This window comes from Macrotis lagotis, chromosome 4, assembly GCF_037893015.1.
Source record: "Macrotis lagotis isolate mMagLag1 chromosome 4, bilby.v1.9.chrom.fasta, whole genome shotgun sequence".
Classification (NCBI taxonomy): domain Eukaryota; kingdom Metazoa; phylum Chordata; class Mammalia; order Peramelemorphia; family Peramelidae; genus Macrotis; species Macrotis lagotis.
In genome coordinates this window covers 261550942-261573130 of record NC_133661.1, presented here as the reverse complement: position 1 = coordinate 261573130, position 22189 = coordinate 261550942, and positions in this window count along the sequence as shown.

The following is a 22189-nucleotide window of genomic DNA, read 5'->3' as shown; positions in this document are numbered from 1 at the left end:
AAGGCCACACAGCTAGGTAATTATTAAGTGTCTGAGATAGGATTTGAACTCAGGTACTCCTGACTCCAGGGCCAGTGCTCTGTCCACTGTACCACCTAGCTGCCTCTACCTCAACAGATTCTCTAGTAAACTGGTTAAAGATTTTCACTGAAGGGGTGGCTAGGTGGCGTAGTGGATAAAGCACTGGCCCTGGAGTCAGGAGTACCTGGGTTCAAATCCTGTCTCACACATTTAATAATTACCTAGCTGTGTGGCCTTGGGCAAGCCACTTAACCACGTTTGCCTTGCAAAAACCTAAAAAAAAAGATATTCATGGATATATAGAAAGAGTATAGCTAGTAGATATTTAAACTTTCTTTTAAAATAAAAATTGTATCTTTTTACAAGTTCTTAAATTGATAAAATGCGAACTTTGCTATTAGAATGTTACAGCATGATTATAACTTGGTGATGCAGTGAATAGATGCTAGACTTAGTGTCAGGAAGGCTTGAGCTCAAATTCAGTATTTACTTACTTACTAGTTATGTGACCCTGGACAAGTCACTTAACCTCTGTTTGCCTCGGTTACTTTAGATTTAAAATGGTGACAATAGCACCTTCTGATAAGGATTGTTGTGAGAATCAAATAACATAATAACTGTAAAGTGATTAACTCAATATTTGACTCAAGGTAGTTCTATATAAATACTAGTTATTATTATTATTATTTGATGCATTATTAGGATTGTGACTACTACTGTGTTCTAAGAAATGATGGGCTCAATGATCTTAAGAAAACATGGATTGATTTGCATGAAATAATGAAGAGTGAAATGAACAGAACCAAGAGAAAATTGTATATAGTAACAAAAATATTATTTTAAGAACAACTTTGAGTTACTATGACACGAACTGATAGCTTATTTTTCCAATTACATGTTATAAAAGTTTTTCAACATTCATCCACTTGCATGTTTATAAGTTACACATTTTTCTATCACCCTCCCTTCCCACTCCCCACCCCTCAGTGGCAAATAGTCTGGTAAAGTTGTACATATACAGTTGTGTTTAATATGCTTACATATTAGTCATTTTGTGTACGAGGACAAAGAGAAGAAAGAAAACCATGGGATTAGAAGGAAAAGCATAAGAAATTTTTAAAAAGTAAACATAGTATCCATTCAGATTTTGTGGAGTTTTTTAAAAGACATTTTCTCTATTCTAAACACTTAATTAGCTGCAAGGAAGATGCAATCTGCCTCCAGAGAAATGACTGTTAGATGTTTAGAATATCTTTATGTATATAAGTATATTTGTATGGATGTGTTTATATCTATCTATCTATATATACATATTTGTGTCTAATGATAGCCATCTTTAGAAAGAAAAAATTACATGTTAACTCTATTTTATATAAATATATACATACATACATATATACAGTATGTTTATGGAATAGCAAATTGTACATAATAGACTTGCAGTTTCATATACTTATATCTTTTTTCTATTCTATGGAAATATTTGTTTTATTTCCTAAGTTCATAATAAAATAAAATAAAAAAAAAGTGCTTCATAGGGCAACAATAAGATATGATTATTTCTCAGGGAAGTCTTGACTGCCATCTCAACCATTAATAAAATTCTTTAGCTCAATGAAGTATGGCCTTAAGGCAGGTGTATATAGATTACCAAAACAGGCAATTTTATTGTTAGACAAAAAAAAACAAAACCACATTGCTTAACAATGGGGATAAGATTTGTAATAGGATTGTTTTGTGATTTTTAATTTAGTTGACTTAATAGCTCAAAATGAAGGAGAGGGATAAGCTTGTCCAGCAAACAGAAAACTTTTGCATCTGATAGTGACAGAAAAGGATAAAAAATAAAAAGAAACAGTCTTCTTCAGCAAAGTTCAAGAGAGATGTAATAGAGCAGTATGCTGGTAACTGTTTAACAATCAACTTTGAAAAATAATTATTTCATGCCATGCACTTTTAAGTTTGGTTTTCATTGCTATTTTTTCTATCACTTTCTGAAGTCTAGACAATCAGTAAAACATTAAATCAAACCCTGATTTGTAGTGTTTTCTGAGTGACAAAGTGTAAATGCTCACACTTAAAATTTAATAATTGTCTGAGGAAACCTTACCTTTGGGTGTATAACAAAATGAGGATTTTCCAGGACTGGTTTGGAGGAAGGCAGACCTAATTTTTTTTTCTTTCTAGAACTTCAAAACTTTATGTATTTATTTATTTTCCAATTACAAGCAACCATTCATCCTTTGGAAAACTTTTGAGGTCCACATTGTTCTATCATTCTCCCTTCCCTCCCCTTTCTCCCTCCCCATGGCAACAATCTGATCCAGATTGTACATGTTCAAATAGTATTTAACATTTTTCCATATTAGTCATGTAATGAAAGAAGAATTAGAACTAAGGTGTGTGTGTGGAAATCATGAGAAAGAAAGAAAAAGCATAAAAGAAGTTTTAAAAAGTGAACTAGTATGCTTTGCTCTGCATTCAGAATCCATAGTTCTTTCCTCCGGATGTAGATGGTATTTTCCATAACAGGTCCTTTAGGATAGTCCTTGATCAATGAATTGCTGAGAAGAGCTGCATCTGTCATAGAACATCTCACAATATTGCTGTTGATGTGTACAATGTTCTTCTGGTTCTGCTCACTTCACTCAGAATCAGTTCATATAATTTTTTGAGACTTTTCTGCAATCAGACTGCTCATGATTTTCCCCAGAACAATAGTACTCCATAGCATTCATATATCATTGTTTAGCCATTCCCCAATAGATGGGCATCCCCTCAATCTCCAATTCTTTGCCACTACAAAAAGAGCTGCTACAAATATTTTTGTACATGTGAACCTTTCTGCCAGTGATACTGTTGGATCAAAGGGCATGCACAGTTTTATTGTCCTTGGGTTATAGTTCCAAATTATTCTTGAGAAAAGTTGGATCAGTTCACAACTCTATCAACAATGCATTAGTATTCCATTTTCCCCATATCCTCTCCAACACTGATCTTTCCTTTTTTGTCATTTTAGTCAATTTCATAGACATGAGGTGGTAAATCAAAGTTTTTTTGATTTGCATTTCTCTAAACAATAATGACTTGGAGCATTTTTTTCATATTATTATAGATAATTTAAATTTCTTCAGGGGGGGGCAGAGCCAAGATGGCGACATGAAGGGATTGAGTCTTAGGAGCTCTCTGATAAAAACTCATAAACTAAGGACTCTAACTAAACTTTCGAGAGACAGAACCCACAAAGGGACCCAGTGAGGCAGTTCTCCTACTCAAGGTAACCTGGAAAAGAGCAGAATGGCTCTGCTCCCTGGGTCGGAGGGGCAGCCTGCCAGAGGGGTGGCCCGCCAGAGCGAAAGAACTTCAGCCTCCTGGAGGCAGCCCCAGGGCACTGGGAGCCTCAGCTCACAGCAGTGAGCTGCACCCCGGGGAGCACCGGCACAAAGTGGGGGAACAGTGGGGGACCTCTGCCAGAGCAAGCATGTGGAGCCCAGCCCTCAGGGCACACAGCCAGCAGCCTGGTCTTTCAGCAGCCTAAACCCGGAAACAGAAGCAGGTGGAGCCAGTAAGCAGGAGCCCCCAGGGCATGAGCCCATTGAGCTGAGGGAGGGGAGTGAAGAGAGACTGCAGAGCTCTGTCCTCTGCCCCTAAAACAGGACTCTGGGACTGACCACATTCAGATCTTGATCACAGTCTAGGCCCCCCCATAGAACAGCAGGGCCCCCCCCCACCTCAGCCCTGTGGCAGAGGGGGGCACATATGGTCATTCACAGACCTGGAGGGAGGACAGAGCCTCACACACTGAGACCCTTGAGGGAGTGTCCCAAAAGCTCAGGAAGCACCCCCAAAAAACGGGCTTAGGCTGGGAAAATGAACAAAGAAACAAGAGGAAGACCATTGAGAAATATTTTGCAAATGAGCCCAAGAAGGATCAAAATACTCAGTCTGAAGATGAGGAAGCACAAGCTCCTGCATCTAAAAACTCCAAGAAAAACAGAAATTGGGCTCAGGCTATGATAGAGCTCAAAAAAAGACTTTGAAGATCAAATGAGGGAGTTAGAAGAAAAACTGGGAAAAGAAAGGAGAGAGATGCAGGAAAACCATGAAAATGAAGTCAGCAGCTTAGTCAAGGAAATCCAAAAAAATGCTGAAGAAAATAGCATGCTAAAAACCAGCTTAGGTCAAATGGATAAAATAGTTCAAAAAGTTATTGAGGAGAAGAATGCTTTAAAAAGCAAAACTGGCCAGATGGAAAAAGAGATAAGAAAACTCTCTGAGGAGAATAAATCCTTCAGACAAAGAATAGAATTCAGGGAGATTGATGAATTTACCAGAAATCAGGAATCAATACTTCAAAACCCAAAAATGAAAAGTTAGAAGAAAATGTGAAATATCTCATTGAAAATACAACTGATATGGAAAACAAACTTAGGAAAGATAATTTGAAAATTATTGGAATACCTGAAAGTCATGATCAGGAAAAGAGCCTTGACATCATTTTCAAAGAATTACTACAGGAAAATTGCCCTGATATTCTAGAAGCAGAGGGCAAAATAGAAATGGAGAGAATCCACCGATCCCCCAAAGAAAGAGATCCTAAAAAACCAACCCCCAGGAATATTATAGCCAAGTTCCAGAACTCCCAAGTCAAAGAAAATATTACAAGCAGACAGAAGGACACAGTTCAAATATCATGGAGCTGCAGTCAGGATCACACAGGACTTAGCAGCAGCTACATTGGAAGCTTGTAGGGCTTGGAATACAATATACTGGAAGGCAAAAGAGCTTAGAATGCAGCCAGGAATGAACTACCCAGCAAGGCTGAATGTCCTCTTCCAGGGAAAAAGATGGACTTTCAATGAACCAGGGGAATTTCAAAGGTTCCTTTTGGAATGGACAGAGCTGAACAGAATGTTTGATCTTCAGATACAGGACTCAGGTGAAGCATGGAGATTGGAGGAGAGGGGGGGAATATGAGGGACTTAATGAGGATGAACTGCATGTATAGAAAAATGATACTGATTATATTCATATGAACCATCTCAGTTAATAGAGCAGGTAGAGGGAACTTTTATAATTGAAGCACAGGAGAAAGCTGAATTTGAAGATAAAATATGGTGTAAAACTGGAGTCAATAAGAAAAAAAGGGAAATGGAATGGGAGAAAGAAAAAGGAGAGAGGGAATAGTCCAAGATATTTCACATAATAAGATTTTTTTTATTACAATGAGCTATTGCAATGATATGGAAGGGGGAGGCAAGGGGGAATGAGGGAACCTTTGCTCTCATCAGAGGTGGCTAGGAGAGGAAACAGCAAATATACTCAATGGGGTATAGACAACTGGAGTAAGAAGGAGGGGGGAGCAGGGGGAAGGGGTGGGGATGTGAATAAAGGAGGAGAGGATGGACCATGGAGGGACAGTGGTCAGATATAACACATTTTCCTTTTTTACTTCTTGCAAGGGGCTGGGATTGGAAGGCCTGTCCAGGACCATAGGGCCAGGTGGATTCTGGGCCTAAGGGGTGGTATGGGGGCTCAGGGCTTCTTGGCCCCAGGACCAGGGATCTGTCTGCTGTGCCACTCAGCGACCCTAAAGCAGAGTCAGAGTGAAAGGAGAGAGAAAATATAGTACATGGTAGTGGAGAAATAAGAAAGGAGGGAGTTGCGATCAGCAATGGCAACATTGGAAAAATATGGAAGTAACTTTTGTGATGGCCTTATCATAAAGAATGTGATCCACTCACGACAGAGTTGATGGTGTTGGAACAAAGACTGAAACACATTTTTTGTTATTATTATTTGGGGGAGGGTGCAGGGCAAATGGGGCTGGGTGGCCTGCCTGGGGTCACATAGCAGGGTGATCATTGGGTGTCTGGGGCCGGATTCGGACCTGGGTGCTCCTGGCTCAAGGGCCAATGCTCTGTCTGCCACCCAGACACCTCTACTATTATTGCTATTTTATTTTATTTTGGGTCTTTTTTTTTTCCTTCTTTTTTGGTTTTTGCAGAGCAGTGGGGATTGGGTGGCTTGCATGTCACATGGCTGGGTGATTATTGGGTTTACGAGGCTGGATATGGATTCGGGTGCTCGTGGCTCCAGGGCTGGTGCTTCATCCATTGCACGACCTGGCCATACCTACAATTATTACTATTATTTTTTTTAATTTTAATTTTTTTCTCCCCCTTTACTTTTTTGCTCAAGCAAGTCTATCTATATTCATGGGGGGAGGGGTATTTTGTTTACTAGTAAACAAGTATATTTTATAAATGTAAAGAAAAACATTTGTACAAAATGAGAATAAAAATAAATTTAAAAAAATTTCTTCATCTGATAACTGCCTGTTCATATCCTTTGACCATTTATCAATTGGTGAATGACTTATAGTCTTATAAATTTGACTCAGTTCTCTATAATTTCATCCCTTTATAATTTCAGAAATGAGTCTTTTATGAAAAAGACTGAAAATTATTTTCTATCTTTCTGCATTCCTTCTAATTTTGGTTTCATTGGTTTTATTTCTGCAAAGGCTTTTAAATTTAATATAGTCAAAATTATCTATTTTGCAATTTATTATTTTCTCTATTCTCTTCTTTGGTCAAAATCTTCTCCACATTCCATAGATCTGACAGAGACACTATTCCTTGTTCTCCTAATTGACTTATGGTATCACCTCTTTTTTGTCTAAGTCTTGAACCTATTTCAACCTTATTTTGGTATAGGGTATGAGATGTTGGTCTGTGGCTAGTTTTCATTTTTCCCAGCACTTTTTTTTTTTTACTACAGTCCTGTCTTAAGCATAAATAAACTTAACCTTGCAGTAATAATCTTAATTATCCAAAGACCATTTCTTTATAAGGGACTTTAGTTAACCTCTAATATTCATGGTGCATTACTAAATAAAGCCAGTTATAATGAAAGTTTTGACAGGAGCTTAGAAATTATTTTTATGAAAAGCATGTAGTAACTCCAAATATCCAGTAGAGGGCATAGAAGGAAATGCTTTTAAAGAACTATATCAACACCAAGGCTTATGAAAATTAGGAAGTTAACAACGTAGATGTTGCTGCTTTAAGAAAAATAATTGATTGCTGAATTATTGTTGATACTATCTGGAAGGTTTTTAATAATAGGACATGTCCTTCAAGATTAGAGAAGAGAAAATAACCCTATTTTCATAAAAGGAAAGAAGGTGGATTCCTTAAATTGTAAGCTCATTAAATTTTTCTCCTGGTGAAGTTTCAAGAACAAGTTGTTGCTGAGACTTGGTGAGTATTTAGAAAAGGAAGTTATTGTTTATTACTAGAGGCCAGAACAATTTATGCCAAACTAACATCATTTCCTTTTTTTTTGACAAGTAACTAAGAGAACGCTGTAGGCATGAGAGACATATAAACAACTTAACAAAACAATTAGAAAAACTAGGGAAAATCCCCTCCTACTCTAAATATATAACTGTATAATCTCCTTAAGACTCCCACACCACTGGAGGGGAAAAGGAACATGTGGGTGAGGCATACATATCGGGGACATGTATAACCAGGTCAACTATAACTTTACACGCCACCTTTCATACTATCACTCCCCACAAAAGTCTATTGATATTATTTATAGATCTGATGGTGTCATTGGACTGTTGTCTGTGTTCACTGTTGATTTACATGTTCTGCTGTCATGACACAGTTGCCTATGAATTCTCTCCCCATACAGTGAGTTGAGGTCTTAGTACTTATTCTTGGCTATCAGAACAAATCTTTTTTTTTTCTGAAGTCAAATCTACAACTGTACCAAGTAAGGCAACATAAACTAGTTGAAACCCTCAGGCTTAGATTGTGTGGTTTGTTTCATTTTTTAAGGCAGGAACTCTGGGAACTTGGTCTGTTTATCAGCAGAGGAGAGAAAATTCCTTCCAACTCCCATATGCCCCTGGTCCACTCAGATCACTTTAGAGGTTTGATTTAGCAAGGCTGGAAGGGTTAGATGGGAGTCATGGCAAGCAACTTTTTTGTTCTACATTACTACCAGTGACAAAATTGCTGTTTTCCCTACAGGGACCAATATAAACATTTGGTAACAAAATCAGCCTTGATGCAGAATAACTGAAGAGTATAAATTAAGGGAAACCTCTTGGTGTCATAAAGCAATGGGTATAAGTTGTATAAATACAGATTTAGATTAATTTGAAAGAAAAACTTATTTAAAAAGATAGAATTCCCCAGAAATTTAATACACTGCCTTGAAAGATAGAGGGTTCTCTCATGGAGACTTTTATAATTTTAAGATTTTTTAAAATTTTTACAAAACAATGAGGTTAAATGACTTGCCCAAGGTCACATAGTTAATTGGTTTGTTAAATGTTTGAGGTTTGATTTGAACTCAGGTCCTTCTGACTCCAGGACTGATGTACTATCCACTGTGCCACCTAGCTGCTTCTCATGGAGACTTTTAATAAGATACTATCTGATTACTTGTTAGCAATATTATTGGAAAGATATTGGGTGAGTGACAAGATTCTTTTCAATTTTTGAACTTCATAATTCTTCACAACAGTAAACTGCAAACTTTACTAACTAAAAATATTATTAAAATTCTAAATTTCTCATTTCTTGTTGTTGTTATTTTTCTTTCATTTTGAAGAGGGCCCATGATATCACAATGTTGGGGTAAAATGTGATGATGGGTGATGTTTTGAGTTATATGTGAACTTAAATGAGTCAGAGTTGTACAAAATTGTCAATCTTGCTCCCATCTAGAGTCATAAATTCCTATGGCAGGACAAAAGTCTAAATGTTTTACTTAAAATGACTCTTCTAATTTTATACTATTTTACTAATACTTCAATAGTATAATGAAACAAAATAGTTTATTAAAATATTCAAGGATTCTTAGGTGAGGAATTGTGTCTTTTATATCTTTACAATTTTAGCTACTATTGTTTGTAGCCAATAGCTACTTGTATTAAATTGTAGCTAATAGTTTATTGCTGAATTAGAATCAAAGTATAAAAGCAGGCATCTAATAATTCATATATTTTCCCTAGTTTATAAATCTAAATATTTATAATTTAATTATGGAATGAATACTCCCAGTAATTATTTTGTAGTAGTAATTACTTCCATTTACATGGAGTCAAGAAATTAAAGAAAGAGGATGAAGTGCTGTTTCTTAACTGATCATCACAAATGATCCTGGGAAATAGAGAGAATTTATTTTCAATGAACTGCAGCAATCTCTTCCATAACATGACTTCCCCATCATGGTTTTGATATATCACAGGTTGGCCTAAGAAACTAAATGGGCATTTGGGGGTGGAGTTTATTGAAGCCACAGATGATATATGAAGTCCAGCAGGTGATACAGAAAAAGTTTATAAACTCAAAAATGTATTATATATATATATATATATACATATATAGTATTATATAATACCAACATATTTTATCTTTTAATATTATAATAATTCAAACATTTTCTTTAGTATGAATTTTTTGTAGATTTTCTAGATCAGAGGGGTACCGCATCCCTAACCCTCATGATGTGGAAAGAATAACTGTAGAGATTTAAGTCTTTAACTAGGGAAACTTACCCATTCTATAGTATTTTTGGCATTCTTAATTTATCCATCAAATCCATATCCCACATAAAAATTTAGGATTTAGGGGTAGAAGGTAACATTAAAGATAATTGATAGAAATTTTACTTTATATATGAGGCAATTTGAGTCCACAGAGGGAAAATAATTTTTGCCCAAGGTCACAAAAATAAAAAGGATGGAGCAAAGTCATTTTTGTTTACTCATTTCCTCAGCCTATGAGTGATTCATCACATTTCAAAGACTTTGAGGGGTTTTGGGGACAACCACAGGGACCTTATTTCCTCCGAGGTCTTATGGGACCTTATGGAGTCTAATGGAATCAAACCAAGTTTGATTCCAGGTCTTCTGATTCTAAGAACAGCCCAATACCTCTTATAATAGTGTGAAATACAAGCTAGTAAGAGAGGATTAATGAGGTTACCTTTCCAACTATTGAGCTAAGTCCCAACTCAGACTTCTGCTTCTTTAGTTTAATGATCATTTCTATATTGATGATCCCCAGATCTTTGTGTCTAACCCTGGTATCTCCCTTGAGCTTTAATATCTGCCTCCAGTTGCCTATGAGACATTTCAAACTGGGTGTGCTAGAAACATCTTAAACTCCACATTTCAAAATAATCTTTATTTTTCTTTGAAAATCCACGACTTTTCCAAATTTCTCTATTTCTGCCAAAGGTTCTGTCTTGCCTCCAGTCTCCCAGGGTCAAAATTCTAGAATAATAAAATCTTTTTTTTAAAGGAAGAAAAAAGCATCAATAAATCATTTTTAAAAAAACAAGAAAGCAGAATCAAAGTTCAGAAACAGTCTTAGACAGGGTAATATTGAATCTATCATGCTAAATTTGAAATATGTGCGTGTATTTATGTGTTTGTGTGTGTGTGTGTGTGTGTGTGTGTGTGTGAAAGAGAGAGAGAGAGAGACAGACAGACAGACAGACACAGAGAACCCATTAAGTTTAAATAATGGCATTACATTTATCTTTTTCCTGTTTCTTTGTATAGGTATATGTCTCTTGATGTTTGCTAAATTAATATTAAATAAAAAATAAAAATAGAATGATTAAGAGAAATACAAATTGCTAAGAAAATTTAGTGGATAATGGAGCCATGATGGTGGCATGAGAACAAGAATTCCCAGAAACTCAAAAAGGTCTAAGAGTCATAAAATTATGACTACAACTACAATTTATAAGGGGAACCCACAGAAAGACTGAGTGATGCAATTTCCCAGCCCAAGACAAGGTGAAAGATCCACAGGAAAGGTCAGCTCCATTGGGACCAGAGGCTGTTGGAAAGAGCAGCAGCACAGCTGGGACCATAGCTTTGCTACCCTGAGCTGGAGCAAAGCGGTTCTGGCCTTCTAGGAACAGCCTGCTGGGCTCCTGGGTCCTTGTCAGAGGGTTTTACAGATCTCTTGGCCCAGGGATAGCAGGGAACAGCCAGAAGGAGTGGTGAGAGAACTCTGCCACACCAGAATGAGTGTGGAGTGAGCACCAGCCTCAGAGCAGCCCAGCGATGAGGACCTGCAGTGGGAGTCGGCAGAGCCACATCCAGAGCTCTCAGCCCAGAGATAGTAAGGGGGTCGGAGGAGATTGTAGAAATCTCTCTACTTTCCCTGGGGCAAGACTCTGTTGTTTGCCTACACTCAGATCCAGGCTGTAGTTTGGACCCCCACACTATCATCATCAAGCAGGGACCCTCCTCACAGCACCAGGGCAGAGGGGAGGGCCTGAACTCAGGCAAGAGAGCAGAGAGACTCCCATAAGACTTTGGAGGAAATAAGGTCCCTGTGGTTGTCCCCAAAACCTCCCAAAGTCTTTAAAATGTGATAAATCACTCATAGAATGAGGAAATATGTAAACAAAAATAAAAGAAGAATATGACCATAGAAAATTACTTTGGTCCCATGGAGGATCAAAATATACCCTTAGAAGATGACTAAGTTGAAGTTTCTGTATCCAAAGCCTCCAAGAGAAATAGGAAATGGGCTCAGGCAATAGAAGACTCAAAAAAGACTTTGAAAAGCAAGTAAAGGAAGTAGAGGGAAAATTGGGAGGAGAAATGAGAATGATGCAGGTAAATCATGAAAACCAAGTCAGCAGTTTGGTGAAAGAAATATAAAAAAGCACTGAAGAAAATAACATGTTAAAAATCAGTTTAGGTCAAGTGGGAAAAGCAATACAAAAAAAAGGCAAAAGAGTTGAGGAGAATACCTTAAAAAAATCAGAATTTTCCAGGTGGAAAAGGAAATAAAAAAGCTCTCTGAAGAAAATAACTCCTGGAACTAAAGGAAGCTAATGACTTTGCAAGAAATCAAGAAACAATAAGACAAACCCAAGAGTATGAAAAACTGAAAGAAAATATGAAATATCTTATTGGGTAAACAACTGACCTAGAAAACAGATTCAGAAGAGATAATTTAAAAATTACTGGGCTACCTGAAAGTCATGACCAGGAAAAGAGCCTAGACTTCATTTTTCAAGAAATAATCCAAAAAAATTGCCCTGAGATCCTAGGAGCAGAGGGTAAGATAGAAATTGAGGTAATCCACCAATCATACCCTGAAAGAGATCCCCCCAACCAAAAAATCTTCCAGGAATATTATAGCCAAATTCCAAAACTCCCAAGTCAAACATAAAATCCTACAAGCTGCCAGAAAGAAACAATTCAACTATCATGTTTGTATAGCTAGGATTACACAGGATCTGGCAGTTTCAACATTAAGGGCTCATAGGACTTGGGATATAATATTCCAGAAGGCAAAAGAATTTGGTTTACAACCACCCAGCAAAACTGAACATCCCCTTTCAGGGGAAAAATGAATATTCAATGAGATAGGGGACTTTCAAACTTTCCTATTAAAACAACCAGAGCTAAACTGAAAGTCTGATCTCCAAGTACAGGACTCAGATGAAGTATAGAGAGGTTGATGGGAAGGGTAAATTATTAGGGATTTAATGTTGAACTACTTGTATTCTTGCATGGGAAGAAGATACTGATAACTCTTATGAATCATTTATAAGAGCAGTTAGAAGGAGCATATACAAACAGGGTACAGGAAGGAGTTGAATATAATGGTATAATATAGTATAAAGATGGAGTCAGTGGGTGATAAAGGAATATAATGGGAGGAAGTGAAATGAGAGATAGAATATATTAAGATATTTCATATGTAAGAGTCAAGAATAGGTTTTTGCAATGGAGGGGAAGAGGGAAAGGCAAGGGAGAATGTAAGAGCCTTCATTAACTTCAGAAATGGCTCAGAGAGGAAATAACATTCACACTCAGTAGGGTATAGAAATCTATCTTAATAAATGGTGGGGAGGAATAGAATGGAGGGAAATACAGTTAGTGATAGCATGGGAATGCTGTGGGAAAACATATTGAACCAAATATCTCTGTTGGGCTTATGATAAAGAAGGCTAATCATCCTAGAAACAGAGCCAATGAAATCTAAACACAGACTGAAGTATACTTTTTTTCCTCTCACTTCATTTCTCTTGAGGTTTCTCCATCTTTTTTTGGGGGGACAGGGGTTTTTGTTTCCTTTCATAACAAGATAATTGTAATAATATGAAAATAAATATGTAAACCATATAAAAAGAAAAAAGGAAGCTAATAAAAACAGAAGCACAGTTTTATATATGTTAAATGCTTAAGAAATAGATAAACCCTACAACAAATAGTAGTAGTGTCCATGTCTTTGGTTTGCTATTCAGCCTCTACAAAGTTTTCATGGGGCCTGGGCAGGCAATGTCAAGAACTATAGAAGAAAGGGTAGCCTTGGGGTCTGGTAACTCAGTAACAAGCGAATCAGAGGGGGGAGGGACCTGGTATAGATCAGATCTTCTTTGCCAGCTGATCCTATTATAACAAAGATATGCAATAAATATGACACTTTGCTCTGCAAAACAAAACAAAACAGTGATATAGATATCATTTCTGAACTAAGAGGATCTAGGAAGTCTTCATGGAATGGATAGCAACTTGAACTGGTGTTGTTATATAGGATTTCCCCAGCGAGAGACATGGGGTGGGGAGAGAGGCCTTTAGAACATAAGCAAAGATAGAGTTGAGAAAGAACAGAATACATTCAAGTAATCTATCTTGCCTATGTTTGAAAAAAATCTATATTATAGACCAGGGTCAAATGGTAGAAGGCATTTGATGTCATCTGCATTTTATTCTATAGTCAATGAGGGTTTTTGAGCGGATGAGTGGTATTAAAAACTATAAAAACTGAAGCTATAAAATAAAGGGGAGTGCAAGAAATAAAGCTAATGTTAAAATTTGTCTTTGGTGCTTCTAGTCAACCCTTTCTTGCATCCTTTCCACTATTTCACTGCTACCTCCTACCTACTCCATTTTGACACATGTATAGGCTTGCCTTGTGTCCCTCTGGTCTTTGCAGACTACTTAGATAAATTACTATTCATGAATCTTAGGAGTATATTGTACAAAGGGATCTCATGTTGACTCGAGTCTCTCTGGTCTCTGCAACTTGCTTTGAATAATTACTTCACATTAATCTTAGATATAATAGGTTATATTCCTCTCTAGTATCTTTATTTTTAAAGATGAATATAATGAAAAGAAAGGATGAAATTTACTCCAATACAATAATAAGTTCTTAAGTGACTTCTATGTACTAATCTCTGGAAATGTAAAGGCAAAATAAACATAATCCCTTCCCTTAAGGAAATTTCATATTCTCAGGTGAGATGTATCATACATCTATAGATAAAAAAGATAATAAATTTAGGATGGCACATTAATAACTTCCATTGGATTTCTGTAAAAGGTATCATGAAATCTGAACCCTTAATGAAGTAAAAATTCTAAAAGGTAGAGATAAGGAGGGAACACATTCTAGGCATGAGAGATAGATTGTGCAAAGACATGAAAAGTAAAATGAATTAAGGAGGTTAGGAGGCCCTATGAAGCAAAAGCAGTTAAATGACTAAGTGGATAGAGGGTCAGGTTTGGAGTCAAGAAGATCTGAGTTCAAATCCAACTTCAGATACTTATAAACTGTGTGACCTTGGGCAAGTCACTTAACAGTTTGCCTTGCAGTTTCTTCATCTGTAAAATGAGCTGGAGAAGAAAATAGTGAACCACTCCAGTATCTTTGCTAAGAAAACAGCAAATGGGATCACAAAAAGTCAGATTCAACTGAAGCATCAGAACAACAATCTCTATGAAGACAGCCTGAAAAGGGAAGGTTGCATTGCTTTTGGTCTTTCATTCTTTTTTTTGTTTTTTTTTTTAATTTAAATTTATTTTTTATTAAAGATATTATTTGAGTTTTACATTTTTTCCCCAATCTTGCTTCCCTCCCCCCCCCCCCCCCACAGAGTGCACTCTGTCAGTCTTTACTTTGTTTCCATGTTGTACCTTGATCCAAATTGGGTGCGATGAAAGAGAAATCATATCCTTAAAGAGAAGTCTAAGAGGTAACAAGATCAGACAATAAGCTATCTGTTTTTTTCTAAATTGAAGGGAATAGTCCTTGTAATTTGTTCAAACTCCACAGCTCCTTATCTGGATACAGATGTTAATCTCCTTTGCAGACAGCCCAAAATTGTTCCCAATTGTTGCACTGATGGAATGAGCAAGTCCTTCAAGGTTGATCATCACTCCCATGTTGCTGTTAGGGTATACAGTGTTTTTCTGGTTCTGCTCATCTCACTCAGCATCAGTTCATGCAAATCCCTCCAGGTTTCCCTGAAATCCCATCCCTCCTGGTTTCTCATAGAACAATAGTGTTCCATGAAATACATACACCACAGTTTGCCAAGTCATTCCCCAATTGAAGGACATTTACTGGATTTCCAATTCTTTGCCACCACAAACAGGGCTGCTATAAATATTTTTGTACAAGTAATATTTTTACCCTTTTTCATCATCTCTTCAGGGTATAGACCCAGTAGTGGTATTGCTGGGTCAAAGGGTATGTACATTTTTGTTGCCCTTTGGGCATAGTTCCAAATAGCTCTCCAGAAGGGTTGGATGAGTTCACAGCTCCACCAACAGTGTAATAGTGTCCCAGATTTCCCACATCCTTTCCAACAATGATCATTATCCTTCCTGGTCATACTGGCCAATCTGCGAGGTGTGAGGTGGTACCTCAGGGAAACTTTAATTTGCATTTCTCTAATAATTAATGATTTAGAGCATTTTTTCATATGGCTATGTATTACTTTGATCTCCTCATCTGTAAATTGCCTTTGCATATCCTTTGACCATTTGTCAATTGGGGAATGGCTTTTTGTTTTAAAAATATGACTCAGTTCTCTGTATATTTTAGAAATGAGTCCCTTTGTCAGAATCATTAGTTGTAAAGATAGTTTCCCAATTTACTACATTTCTTTTGATCTTGGTTACAGTGGTTTTATCTGTGCAAAAGCTTTTTAATTTAATGTAATCAAAATCATCAATTTGGGTTTGGTGATGTTCTCCACCTCTTCCTTAGTCATAAACTGCTCCCCTTTCCATATATCTGACAGGTAAACCAGTCCTTGATCTTCTAATTTGCTTATAGTATTGTTTTTTATGTCTATGTCCTGTAACCATTTGGATCTTATCTTGGTAAAGGGTGTGAAGTGTTGGTCTAATCTAAGTTTCTTCCATACTAACTTCCAGTTATCCCAGCAGTTTTTATCAAAGAGGGAGTTTTTATCCCAATGGCCGGACTCTTTGGGTTTATCAAACAGCAGATTACTATAATCATCTCCTGCTTTTACACCTACTCTATTCCACTGGTCCACCACTCTATTTCTTAGCCAATACCAAACAGTTCTGATGACTGATGCTTTATAATATAATTTTAGATCAGGTAGGGCTAAGCTACCTTCTTTTGCACTTTTTTTCATTAAGCTCCTGGCAATTCTTGACTTTTTATTTCTCCATATGAATTTACTTACAATTTTTTCTAACTCGCTAAAGTAATTTTTTGGAATTTTGATTGGTAGGGCACTAAACAGATAGTTTAGTTTTGGTAGAATTGTCGTTTTTATTATATTAGCTCTCCCTATCCATGAGCAGTTGATATTTGCCCAGTTATTTAAATCTGATTTAATTTGTGTGAGAAGTGTTTTATAATTGTTTTCAAAAAGATTCTGAGTCTGTCTTGGCAAATAGACTCCCAAATATTTTATATTGTCTGAAGTTACTTTGAATGGGATTTCTCTTTCTAGCTCTTCCTGCTGTTTCTTGCTAGATATACATAAAAAAGTTGAGGATTTATGAGGGTTTATTTTATAACCTGCAATTTTGCTAAAATTGCTGATTGTTTCCAGTAGTTTTTTAGATGATTTCTTGGGATTCTCTAGGTAGACCATCATGTCATCTGCAAAGAGTGAGAGTTTTGTCTCTTCCTTCCCAATTCTAATTCCTTTAATTTCTTTTTCTTCTCTAATTGCTGATGCTAACATTTCTAATACAATATTGAATAGTAGTGGTGATAATGGGCACCCTTGTTTCACCCCTGATCTTGTTGGGAATGCCTCTAGCCTCTCCCCATTGAATGTAATGCTTGTTGATGGTTTCAGATAGATACTGCTAATTATTTTAAGGAACAGTCCATTTATTCCTACACTGTCTAGTGTTTTTAATAGGAATGGATGCTGTATTTTGTCAAAAGCTTTTACGGCATCTATTGATATGATCATATGATTTCTGTTATGTTTGTTGTTGATATAATTGAGTATACTAACAGTTTTCCTAATATTGAACCAACCCTGCATTCCTAGAATAAATCCTACTTGATCATAATGTATTATCCTAGTGATGACTTGTTGTAAATGTTTTGCTCAGATTTTATTTAGGATTTTTGCATCTATATTCATCAGGGAGATAGGTCTATAATTTTCTTTCTCTGTTTTAACTCTTCCTGGTTTAGGTAACAGTACCATATTGGTTTCATAGAAAGAGTTAGGCAGAGTTCCATCTTTCCCTATTTTTCCAAAGAGTTTATATAGGATTGGAACCAATTGTTCCTTAAATGTTTGGTAGCATTCACTTGTGAATCCATCAGGCCCTGGAGATTTTTTTTAGGGAGTTCAGTAATGGCTTGTTGAATTTCTTTTTCTGAGATAGGGTTGTTCAGGTATTTAATCTCTTCTTCATTTAAGCTGGGCAATTTGTATTTTTGTAAATATTCATCCATTTCACTTAGATTATCAAATTTATTGGCATAAAGTTGGGCAAAATAATTTTGAATTATTACTTTAATTTCCTCCTTATTGGTAGTGAGTTCACCTTTTTCATTTATGATACTAGCAATTTGATTTTCTTCTTTCTTTTTTTAATCAAATTGACCAGAGGTTTATCAATTTTATTGGTTTTTTCATAATACCAACTTTTGGTTTTATTTATTAATTCAATAGGGTTTTTGCTTTCAATTTTATTAATTTCTCCTTTAATTTTTAGAATTTCTAATTTGGTACTTAATTGGGGATTTTTATTTGTTCTTTCTCTAATTTTTTTAGTTGCACGTTTAGTTCATTGATTTCCTCTTTCTCCAATTTATTACTATAAGCATTTAGAGTTATAATATATCCCCTGAGAGTCACTTTGAATGAATCCCATAGGTTTGGTATGTTGTTTCATTATGACCATTATCTAGGATAAAATGGTTAATTCTTTCTATAATTTGTTTTTTGGTCCACTCATTTTTTAAAATGAGGTTATTCAGTTTCCAATTTGTTCTGAGTCTATATCTCCTTGGCCCAGTTTTGCATATGACTTTTATTGCATTGTGATCTGAGAAAGATGTATTCACTATTTCTGCCTTTCTTCAGTTGATCATTAGGTTTTTATGTCCTACATGGTCAATTTTTGTATAAATTCCATGTACTGCAGAGAAAAAGGTATATTCCTTTCTATCCCCATTCAGTTTCCTCCATAAGTCTACCATATCTAATTTTTCTAACAATCTATTTACCTCCCTAATTTCTTTCTTGTTTGTTTTATGATTCGATTTATCTAGATCTGATAGTGGGAGGTTGAGGTTTCCCACTAGTAGAGTTTTGCTGTCTGTGTCTTCCTGTAATTCTTTCAGCTTCTCCTCTAAGAATTTGGGTGCTGTCCCACTGGGTGCATATATATTCAATATTGAAATGATTTTATTGTCTATGGTACCTTTTAGGAGGATAAAGTTTCCTTCCTTATCTCTTTTAACGCTATCTATTTTTGCTGCTGCTTTGTCTGAGATAAGGATTGCTACCCCTGCTTTTTTTACTTCAGCTGAAGCAAAATATATTTTGCTCCAGCCTTTTATCTTTACTCTATATGTATCTCTCTGCTTCAAATTAGTTTCTTGTAAGCAGCATATTGTAGTATTCTGGTTTTTAATCTACTCTGCTATTTGCTTACATTTTAAGGCAGAGTTCATCCCATTCACATTCAAGGTTATGATTCCTAATTCTTTATTGCCCTCCATGCTATCTTCCCTCTGTTTGTATTTTCCCCCCTTTCCCCCCCTTTTCTCCATATTCCTCAGTCTTTTGTTTCTGAAAAACACCCCCTTCAGTGTGTTTGCCCTCCTACATCACGCCCTCCCCTTTCTTTCCCCTTTCCCTTTTTCCCTTCCCTTCCTTTTGTTATTTCCCCTTGTTTCCCCCACTCCTCTTCCCTTTCTCTGTCCCCCCTCCCCTTTTCCCCTTTTAATACTTGAAAGGTTAGATGTTTTATAAGTTAACTGAGTATGTGTAGGTTGACTTTAAGCCAAGTTTGATGAGAAGAAGATTCAGGTGTTTCTCATCTGCTTCCTTCTTCCCCACTATTACCATAGGTTTTTTGTACCTCTTAGTGTAATGAGATTTACTCCATTCAATCCCCTCCCTCCTCCCATCTCTTTCCTGTCCCCCTTTTTAAGGAGGTAGTGTTTTTTAGATCATTCTAAGTCATAGAAAATTCTAAGTGTCTGTCCCTTTTAGTTCTGTATATTCTATCGAATAGAGTCAAAATTCCTGAGAGTTATTAGAGTCTTTCTCCCAAGTGGGGTTAAAGCCAGTTATATCCCATTAGATAGTAGTCTCTTGGATAGGCCATGAATGGCTATCATTTCTGGCTAGGTGTATTCTCTCTGTTAGAGTTACATTTCTCAAGGTTTATGAGAATCTTTTTTTTTTTACTCCCATGCTGGGATATAGCCAGTTTCAACTTACTGGATTGCAATTTTTTTTTCTTTTACCGCCCTCCCCCCTTTTTTTTTTACCTTTTCATGTGTCTCTTGAACCTCCTGTTTCATGCCAAAATTTTCTGTTTAGCTCTGTTCTTTTCATCAGAAATTTTTGGAATTCTTCCATTTCATTAAATGTCCATCTTTTTCCCTGGAAGAGAAGGCTCAGCTTTGCAGGAAAGTAGATTCTTGGCTGCATTCCAAGCTCCCTTGCTCTTCAAAATATCTTGTTCCATGCCCTTCAATCCCTTAATGTTGATGCAGCCAGGTCCTGCGTGATCCTTACTGTGGCTCCTTGATATTTAAATTGTTTCTTTCTGGCTGCTTGCAGGATTTTTCTCTTTTATCTGATAGTTCTGCAGTTTGGCCACAACATTCCTTGGTGTTTTCATTTTAGGATCCTTTTCTGGTGGGGATTGATGTACTCTTTCAATAACTACTTTGCCCTCCAATTCCATGATATCAGGGCAGTTTTCCATCACTAGATCCTGTAATATTAAGTCCAGGATTTTTTTCTCTTCACTGTTTCCAGGAAGTCCTATAATTTTCAGGTTGCCCCTCCTCCATCACTTCTCGAGGTCAGTGGTTTTGTTGATGAGGTATTTTACATTTGCTTCTATTTTTTTTATTTTTTGATTTTGTTTAACTGACTCTTGCTGTCTCATGGAGTCATTAGTTTCTGTAGACTCCATTCTTTTTTTGGTGGAGGAGTTTTCTTCATTAACCTTTTGCAACTCCTATTTTCTAATTGGTCAATTCTACTTTTGAAAGAGATTTCCATTTGACCAATTGAGGTTTTGAGAGAATTAATTTCTTTTTGCATTTGCCCATTTGAAGATCTGAGAGATTTGTTTTCTTGTTGCAAGGTATTAATTGTCTCCCCCAAATTTTCTAGTTGATTTTTAAACTCCTTCCTTATTTCTTCTGTAGCTTTTTTCTGTAGCTTTTTTTTCTTTTTTAGATTTTTGCAAGGCAAATGGGGTTAAGTGGCTTGCCCAAGGCCACACAGCTAGGTAATTATTAAGTGCCTGAGACCGGATTTGAACCCAGGTATTCCTGACTCCAGGGCCGGTGCTTTATCAACTGCGCCACTTCCTTATTTCTCCAAGGAAGTCTTTCTGTGCTGAAGACCAGATTGTATTCTCCTCAGAGGTTCCAAGTCTCTCTGAGTTAGTGTCTTTCCCTTCCAAGAATTTTTCTATAGATCCACCTTTCTGTTGACCCTTCTTCATTTTGCTGAGACCTGAGTTTTGGAGGGGCTAGTTCACAGGGGCTTGGGATCACTTAAAGGCTTTACTCACTGAGTGCAGTTTCTCTGGCTGGCCAGTAGGAGTTGTTGGTTGCTTTCTCTGGAATGTCTGTGACCTTGGTTGAGGCCCTCTCCTTTTCCTTGAAGGGAGGAGTTGGAACTATTGAATTCTTTTGCCTTCAATCAATGGTGGGCCTGGCCTGAGGTCATTCCTCAGCTGGGCTGGTTCTTCTGCTCACACACCTGGGCCTGAGGCAGAATTAGTTTGCATTTGTTTGTTAGGGGAGAAGTCTGAGTTGTAATGGGACTCAGACCAGAGGAGCCCAAGGATGGTGTCCACAGCTCCCCTGCTCCAGAATTCTCCCCCCAGCCCTGTCCGTGATCTCCAGGGGGACAGCTCCAACACCAGCGCCTCTGCTCCCCCACAGACTCACGCCCCCGCAGTGCAGCCCCACCGCTGATCTAGCAGGTCTGGCTCTCGGGCCCTCAGACTCCCGGTTCCAATTCAGCTGCTAGTCTGGTTGATCGGGGCTGATCCTCCCTCTGGGCCCAGACTCACCCGCCTGAATTCAGCCACAGCTCCTGCTGGAGACAAATCCCAAGGTAGATGTTCTTTCTCTTGGCTTTTCTTTCTGGGTTTTTTTCAGTTGGATTTCTTTTAAGAGGTTTGTTTCATGTGATAGATGAGGAAGAGATCAGGAGACTTTAGAACTGTGCCTGTCTTCTCTCCGCCATCTTGGCCGGAAGTCGTCTTTCATTCTTAAAGAAGAATGTGACATCAGGGAAGTGATGCTGTGATATGCAGGTGAATTGGATTTGAATGAAGAGCGTGCTATGCAATGTCACCAGCCTCACTTTCTCCTCCAGAGCCATCTGGGTCCAGTGACAGATAGGAATCAGGACAACTGAAGATGCCCTGAATGTAAGGCAATCAGGGATATCTCTCTCTCTCTCTCTCTCTCTCTCTCTCTCTCTCTCTCTCTCGATCATTTGAATTTGGAAATTCTGAGCTGAGCTGCAATAGGACTATAACCAATTGAGTACTGATATTAAGTCTGGCACCAACATGGTAAGCCTCTAAGAGTAAAGGGTCAATGGACTGCCTGTTGTTGTTGTTGTTGGTTAGTCATTTTCAGTAGCTTCT